Raw genomic sequence first — 6000 nt, 5'->3', positions numbered from 1 at the left:
GTTGTAGCTATTAGTGAAACATGGTTGTAGGAGGGGTGTGATTGGCAACTAAATATTCCTGGATTTCGTCGCTTCAGGTGCGATAGAATCGGAGGGGCAAGAGGGGGAGGTGTTGCATTGCTTGTCAGAGAAAATATAACAGTGGTGCTTTGGCAGGATAGATTAGAGGACTCGTCTAGGGAGGCTATTTGGGTGGAATTGAGGAATGGGAAAGGTGTCGTGATGCTTATAGGGGTGTATTATAGACAACCTGATGGGGAGCGAGAATTGGAGGAGCAAATTTGTAAGGAGATAGCAGATATTTGTAGTAAGCACAAGGTTGAGATTGTAGGAGATTTTAATTTTCCACACATTGACTGGGAAGCCCATTCTGTAAAAGGGCTGGATGGTTTGGAGTTTATAAAATGTGTGCAAGATAGTTTTCTGCAGCAATACATAGAGGTACCAACTAGAGAAGGGGCAGTGTTGGATCTCCTGTTAGGGAATGAAACAGGGCAGGTGACGGAGGTATGTGTTGGGGAGCACTTCGGGTCCTGTGATCACAATACCATTAGTTTCAATATAATTATGGAGAAAGATAGGACTGGATCAGGGTTGAGATTTTTGATTGGAGAAAGGCTAACTTTGAGGAGATGCAAAAGGATTTAGAAGGAGTGGATTGGGATGATTTGTTTTATGGGAAGGATGTAATAGAGAAATGGAGGTCATTTAAAGGTGAAATTTTGAGGGTACAGAATCTTTATGTTCCTGTTAGGTTGAAAGGAAAGGTTGAAAGTTTGAGAGAGCCATGGTTTTCAAGGGATATTGGAAACTTGGTTCGGAAAAAGAGAGGGATCTACAATAAATATAGGCAGCTTGGAGTAAATGAGGTGCTCGAGGAATACAAAGAATGTAAAAAGAATCTTAAGAAAGAAATTACAAAAGCTAAAAGAAGATATGAGGCTGCTTTGGCAAGGAAGGTGAAAATAAATCCAAAGGGTTTCTACGGTTATATTAATAGCAAAAGGACAGTGAGGGATAAAATTGGTCCCTTGGAGAATCAGAATAGACGGCTATGTGCAGAGCCAAAAGAGATGGGGGAGATTTTGAACAATTTCTATTCTTTGGTACTTACTAAGGAGAAGGATATTGAATTGTGTAAGGTAAGGGGAACAAGTAGGGTAGTTATGGAAAGTATGATGATTAAAGAAGAGGAAGTACTGGTGCTTTTAAGGAATATAAAAGTGGATAAGTCTCCGGATCCGAACGGGATATTCCCTAGGACCTTGAGGGAAGTTAGTGTGGAAATAGCAGGGGCTCTGACAGAAATATTTCAAATGTCATTAGAAATGGGGATGGTGCCGGAGGATTGGCGTATTGCTCATGTTGTTCCATTGTTTAAAAAGGGTTCTAAGACTAAACCTAGCAATTATCGGCCTGTGAGTTTGATGTCAGTGGTGGGTAAATTGATGGAAAGTATTCTTAGAGATGGCATATATAATTATCTGGATAGACAGGGTCTAATTAGGAACAGTCAACATGGATTTGTGTGTGGAAGGTCATGTTTGACAAATCAATTGAATTTTTTGATGAGGTTACTAGGAAAGTTGACGAGGGTAAAGCAGTGGATGTTGTCTATATGGAGTTCAGTAAAGCCTTTGACAAGGTTCCACACAGAAGGTTAGTTAGGAAGGTTCAATCATTAGGTATTAATATCGAAGTAGTGAAATGGATTCAGCAGTGGCTGGATGGGAGACACCAGAGCATAGTGGTGGATAACTGTGTGTCATATTGGAAGACAGTGCCTAGTGGTGTGCCTCGGGGATCTGTACTGGGTCCAATGTTGTTTGTCATATATATTAATGATCTGGATGATGGGGTGGTAACTTGGATTCGTAAGTATGCAGATGATACTAAGATAGGTGGTGTTGTGGATAATGAAGTAGGTTTTCAAAGCTTGCAGAGAGATTTAGACCACTTAGAAGAGTGGGCTGAAAGATGGCAGATGGAGTTTAATGCTGATAAATATGAGGTGCTGCATTTTGGTAGGACTAATCAAAATAGGACATACATGGTAAATGGTAGGGCATTGAAGAATGCTGCAGAACAGAGGGATCTAGGAATAATGGTGCATAGATCCCTGAAGTTGGAATCTCATTGGATAGGGTGGTGAAGAAAACTTTTGGTATGCTGCCCTTTATTAATCAGAGCATTGAATATAGGAGTTGGGATGTAATGTTGAATTTGTATAAGGCATTGGTAAGGCCAAATTTGGAGTATTGTGTACAGTTCTGGTCACCGAATTATAGGAAAGATGTCAATAAAATTGAGAGAGTACAGAGGAGATTTACTAAAATGTTGCCTGGGTTACATCTCCTAAATTACAGAGAAAGGTTGAACAAGTTGGGTCTTTATTCTTTGGAGCGTAGAAGGTTGAGGAGGGACTTGATAGAGGTATTTAAAATTATGAGGGGGATAGATAGAGTTGACATGGATAGGCTTTTTCCATTGAGAGTGGGGGAGATTCAAACAAGAGGACATGAGTTGAGAGTTAAGGGGCAAAAGTTTAGGGGTAACGTGAGGGGGAACTTCTTTACTCAGAGAGTGATAGCTGTGTGGAACGAGCTTCCAGCAGAAGTGGTTGAGGCAGGTTCGATATTGTCATTTAAAGTTAAATTGGATAGATATATGGACAGGAAAGGAATGGAGGGTTATGGGCTGAGTGCAGGTTGGTGGGACTAGCTGAGAGTAAGAGTTTGGCATGGACTAGAAGGGCCGAAATGGCCTGTTTCCGTGCTGTAATTGTTTATGGTTATATTGAATTTTGAGAGTTCTATCTACAGTAGTCATAAGAAGGCCTAACTCACAAGTATCTTCCAAGTTTTTTTCTGTGAATGGTATATTCTTCCATTCATTGCAGGACTCTTTTAAATGATGGGAAGGACCCATCTTAACTGAATTTCAAAAGGAGCACAATTGAGAGCATCCTGACAAGCTACCTCTTCATCTGGTATGGGAGCAGCTGGAAGTCTCTACAAAGGACTATGCGAATGGTTGAGAATATCATAGGGGTCTCCCTACCATCCATCGGGGACATTTATCAGCAGCACTGTGTATGCAAGCCCTTAGTATTATCAATGATCCCACCCATCCATCAGGTATCTTCTTTGACTTTCCACCATCAGACGGGAGACTCCGATTCATAAAGACAAGAATGGTCAGGATGGGAAACACTTTCTTCCCTCAGGCCATTAGGCTTCAGAACTCCCTGCTGCATCGTATTTGAAGTGCCACCAATTAATTTGTTCTGTACCCTACAATATTTAATTTATACTCTTTACTTTATTCATGTATGCATAATTAATTTGTAGATTTAATTCCTACTTTCCAAAGTTATTCCTATGTGTACTACTCCGCTTTACTCTCTGGTCCGGAGAAATGTCTTGTATGATGGCGTACATGAATATAGTTAAATGAAGATAAGCTTGACTTGTCTCGACTTTATCATCCACCAGCTGTCATTGATGAATCTACAAGAACAACACAAACAAACATAACTGGTTATTTATACATTTAAATAATCTTGTTGAAATTCATACACTTTAACCTTCTCATCTTTATTCAAAGGAGGAGAGAGCCCCATAAAATAATGTTAATACAGAAAGTTTCATACATCATGGGAACGACTGTACTTCAGAAAGGATTTCATGGACTGGTACCTAGTTGGATCTTTAAAGGTCCCATTAAGAGTGTGGGAAATCATTTTTACTATCACAGATAGGAATATATTAATGCATACAGCTATGATTTTTGCTGTGAATTTCTTGACTGAGTCCTCATATTTGATTTGCTTTATTTGTCACATGTACACAAAAACATACAGTGAAGTCCGTTGTTTGGGTCATTGGCGGGAGGAGAGAGAAGCAGCGAGCCGCGCGTGCGCAGCTCTCCGGTGAAAAATAATATCGTATCCGTTAAATAGGGGCCGTGGACAATTCTGATTTGATGGAGACTGACGTGAAAGCACAGAGGAACATCTGGAAAAGTTTCTGAAACGCTCATTTGTTGCTGTTGTTTCTGCGCAATCGAGAATCTTTCGGAGGGAAGACCTCAAAATCCCCGGCTTTGCCTGCTGTCGGCGACCGAGATGGAGGTCGAACCTTTCGGATAGAGATAGCACTCAGTACTCGGTGTCAGAGAGCTGATCAGAGCTCGAAGTTTTTGGATGACTCAGAGTCGGACCGCGGTCTGGTATGGCAGGAAGAGTTTTTCTTCCTTCTCCCGTCTGCATGAGATGTGGGACATTTGAGAGACTTTGAACTTTTACTGTGCTCATGGACTTCTTCATCAAGTTATGGTATTGTTGCACTCTTGTAACTATATGTTATAATTATGTGGTTTTGTTAGTTTTTTTAATCTTGGTCTGTCCTGTGTTTTGTGATATCACACCGGAAGAAATATTGCATTATTTCTTAATGCATGCATTACTAAATGACAATAAGAGGACTGCGTGTCTTCATACTCTAAATCAAGTCAGCAAGGAGTGTGAAAGTGTTGCCACACTTCCCCCGCCAACAGAGCATCCCACTAATCCTAACCGCTCTGTCTTTTCGGAATGCGAGAGGAAACCAGAGTACAGAGGAAACTCATGCAGTCACAGGGAGAATGTACAAATTCCTCACAGAGAGCAGCGGGAACTGAACCCCGAACTTATGGCCGCTACTGTAAAGTGCAGTGCTAACTGCTATGTTACTGTAATGCCCCTATACTGCATCACCCTATCCTTTAAGATTCCAACATCATAACAGTGGCTACACCTCAGAAAGTAATTTATTGGCTCTAACTTTCTCCGCGTGACTATGTGGATTTCCTCCCACATTCCAGAGATGTACAGTTTAGGGTTGGTTAGTGAACTGAGGACATGCTGGATTGGTGCTAGGGGCATAGCAACGTTCGTGTGCTGCATCCAGCACATATTCTGTCTACAACAAAAACAACAGGAATTCTGCAGATGCTGGAAATTTAAGCAACACACATCAAAGTTGCTGGTGAATGCAGCAGGCCAGGCAGCATCTCTAGGAAGAGGTACAGTTGACGTTTCAGGCCGAGACCCTTCGTCAGGACTAACTGAAGGAAGAGTTAGTAAGAGATTTGAAAGTTCAAAGGACTTTCAAATCTCTTACTAACTCTTCCTTCGGTTAGTCCTGACGAAGGGTCTCGGCCTGAAACGTCGACTGTACCTCTTCTTAGAGATGCTGCCTGGCCTGCTACATATTCTGTCTACATCGGTTGTTCAAATTTCAAAAATGTTCAAAGTACATTTCTTATTAAAGTATGTATGCAGTATACTTTCTTCAGCAATGATATCAATTAAGTTTTGTAGTTCTTCCTCTATACTTGCAATTAACACAGTGTCATCTGCACATCTGAAATTATTGATGTTTTCACCACCAACTTTGATTTCCAAGATGTCTCTTACTTTTTGTGATATTGTTTGACTGTACACATTAAATAAATCAGGGGAGAAAACACTCCTGATTTTCGTAAACTGAGTCACTTCTCCATCTATTCTTACAGTGGCAGTTTATTCCCAGTACAGATTTCTGATTAGGCAGAGGTCTTTTGAATCTAGATCTAGAGTTTTCTGTAATATTTCAAATAACTTATTGTGCTTCACTTTATCAAATGCTTTTGTGTAGTCGATAAAACAAACAAACAAATCTTTTTGCACTTGAATAGCTCGTTCTGATAGTATCCTTAACATCAATATTGCGTTTCTTGTACCTTTGTCTTTCACAGAACCACATTGTTCTCTACCTATTTCAGCTTGTATCTTACTTTTAGCTCTTGTCATCAAAATTCTTAGAAGTATCTTGGTGATGTGACTCATTAAACTTATGGTCCTATGTAAATCCTATCTGCAGGCTGAGAATAAACGGGAAAGAGATAAAACAAGTACAAAACCTTTGCTACTTAGGAAGCTGGGTGACATCAGATGGCAGGTGCGACATGGACATCAAA

Source organism: Mobula hypostoma, chromosome 18 (assembly GCF_963921235.1).
Source record: "Mobula hypostoma chromosome 18, sMobHyp1.1, whole genome shotgun sequence".
In the NCBI taxonomy this organism is placed as follows: domain Eukaryota; kingdom Metazoa; phylum Chordata; class Chondrichthyes; order Myliobatiformes; family Myliobatidae; genus Mobula; species Mobula hypostoma.
The sequence above is the reverse complement of the archived record's forward strand: the minus strand, read 5'-3'. Positions refer to the sequence as shown.